A 2,871-nucleotide genomic window follows, 5' to 3' on the forward strand; every position below is an offset into this window, starting at 1 on the left:
CAGAGCTCAGCAGAGATCCTGTAACTGCAGGGGCGGGGGCGGGTGCCGGAGCTAGGAGCAAGAAGGCCAGAGGGCCACCCGACCCAGGGAGGATGCCACCATCACTTGTCACTTAGGCCAAGCCCAGGGGACCATGCTTCCTGCTACAGTCATCAGAAATTCTGTTTCCTAGGACTGTGGATTGAACCCAGGCCCTCCATGCTGAGTAACAACTCTGTTGTTTCAGTGACTTGTGAGGCTGAGGCAAGAGAATTGCAAGTTTCAGACCAGCTTGGGCAATTTAGCAACACTCAAGATAAAAATTAGAAACAAACAAGGTCCTGAGTTCAATTCCTGATACAAAAAAGAAAGATAGACAGACAGACAGACAGACAGACAGACAGACAGACAGACAGAGACAGAAAGGGGATAGGGATAAGATTTCTGTTTCTTTTTTGCAGCTCTGAGGATGCAACCCAGCGCCTCCTGAATGCTGGGCAAGTGCTCTAATACCACGTCTGTCCTCAGCCCTCAGGTTGGACACATGTAGTGCTTGGTGGTTTTTGCTGGTTTGTTTTTTGAATGCTGTGATCCCAGTATTCTAGGAGGTAGAGGCAGGAGGATTGACCGTAAATTCAAGCCCAACACCGGCAACTTAGAGACCCAAATTTACAGAAGCATTGGGGATGTAGCTTGGTGCAAAGGCCTTGGTTCAATCCACAATACTCCAAAACAATGAGGGGGGGAAAAAGAAACGGTTGAGTTGAGATCTCTCTGAGTCCAGTGAAGATGAAAGCCCAGCTATCGATGTGGACCTTACGTTCGGTTTGCTCCTCTCACGGGAGCTCATGAGAATGCAGGCTGCTGTGCTACGCCAGCTGGGAGCCACACGCCAGTGATGGGAGCGGCTGTGGCTCGCTGTGGCCCCGTGGACAGCACGCTCCAGGCCCTGGGGCCCAGGCTGCCCAAAACTGAGGGTGGGGGACAGATTGAGCGTGCTGCGGCCTGGGGACCCTGTTGCTTCTTGCCTCGGCCTCCCAAGTGCTGGGATTATGGTTGTGTGCCCCCATACCTGGTTCCAAGCTTGTCTTTATTTTTTTTTTTTATTTTATTTCATTTATGTATTTTTTGGAGGAACCAGGGATTGAACTCAAGCCCTTGCGCTTGCCAGGGAAGCACTTATTCTACTGAGTCATCTCCCCAGCCCCCAAGCTTGTCTTTAAAAACTGACCTTCTTTTGTCTCTTCTCTGAAGCACAAAGCCCACATCCACAACCTCGGTTGCAGTCACCCATTTCTGGGCTGGGGATCAAACCCAGGGCCTTAGGCTGCTCAGCATGGGCTGTGCTAAGCCCCACCCCAGCCCCCACAAATGCTCACAAAGGCCAGGCACAGTGGCACACTTGGCTTGCTGGCATAACCCCGCCACTTGGAAGTCTGAGGCTGGAGGATCTTGACTTTGAGACCAGCCTGAACTACAAAGTGAGATCGTGCCTCAACAAACAAACAGCCACCCATACACACTGAATACACGTGTATAAAGCACAGGGGTGTGCTGTTCTTAGTTTTCCAGAACCTGGGTCTCATTACCCACACCTTCTGGGTCTGGCTTTGTCTGCTCAGAGCACTTAATGAAAATCCCCCCAAAACAAATGGCTCAGCTCCTTGCCTGTGCTCTTTTCCTTTCTTTCCTTCTCAGCCCACAATTTATTCTTTGTTCTGAGACTAGGTCTCTAAGTCGCCCAGGCTGGATCTAACTTGGGATCTTCCTGCCTCAGCCTCCCATGGTGCTGGACTCACAGACCTGTGGCCTTGTCCCAGGCAGCTGCTCTTCCCTTTGAAGACTGCCTGGCAGTCCGCAGGTGTGGGGCTGACACCACTGGATGGTTCACAGGTGGGTGACCTCCCAGTTCCCTGGCTTCGGCCCCAAGCTGGCCCCAGACTGAGTGTCTGCTGCTGCCTTTCCTGGGACCGAGTTCCAGGCACCTCTGTGGTAAAAGAACAAGTGCTGTTTGCTTGGTTTTTCATGACGTGATACGTGGCACGAAGCTGGCTCCCCCACCTCAAGTCTGGGTGACTTGGGGTCCTCCCCCAGGTGTCTCCACACCCCCCTCACTCCTCTGGGCCTCTGAGAGGCTTCGCCTGTGTCTGCCCAGTGATGGGGACCCCGTGATCCCTGAGAACTACCCACTCACAGCCTTGCCATTTTCTATGGGTTTTTGTCTTTTCTTGTCAGTTTCTAAGATCTTTTGTATAGCAGAGCTGTGAACCGGGATTTTCTGTCTGTGTGTCAGGGATTTTTTTCTAAATCTGCTGTCTTCCTAATGCCTATGTTTATGTTCTATTTTTCTGTCCAAAAAAAACCACTTTCGGGCTGGTGAGACAGCTCAGCAGACTGAGGCACCTGCTTAGGCAAGCTTAGGCAAGTACAGGGACTGAAGTTCCATCCCTGACTCCACATGCTGTGCCAGTCCTGCCCCCAGGGTGGGCTGAGCCAGCCAGAGTCTGGGCATGGTGGCACACGCCTGCACTCCCAGCGCTGGGGAGCCTAAAGCAGGATCACCACGAGTCCAAGCTGTGTAGTGAGACCCCACAACAAACCAACACATAACAACAACGACAACAGCGGTGTCTTAGTTACTCTTCTCTCGTTGCTGGGACAAATACCCGACACTCAAAATGAAGGAAGGAAAGCTTTATTTAGCTCACAGTTACTGGAGATTTCAGTCCATACTCAGCTGGGTCCAACGCAGAGCAGCACAGAGCAGAAAGCAACCTTTCATGGCGGCGGCAAAGAGCAAGAGCGCAAGGGAGGGGCAGCAGCAGCTCAAGCAGCTGGCTTCTCTACCCTCCTTACATTGTAATGCAAATCACCTGCCCCAGGGTAGGGGAA

This window comes from Octodon degus, unplaced genomic scaffold, assembly GCF_000260255.1.
Source record: "Octodon degus isolate 3935 unplaced genomic scaffold, OctDeg1.0 scaffold00056, whole genome shotgun sequence".
NCBI lineage: Eukaryota > Metazoa > Chordata > Mammalia > Rodentia > Octodontidae > Octodon > Octodon degus.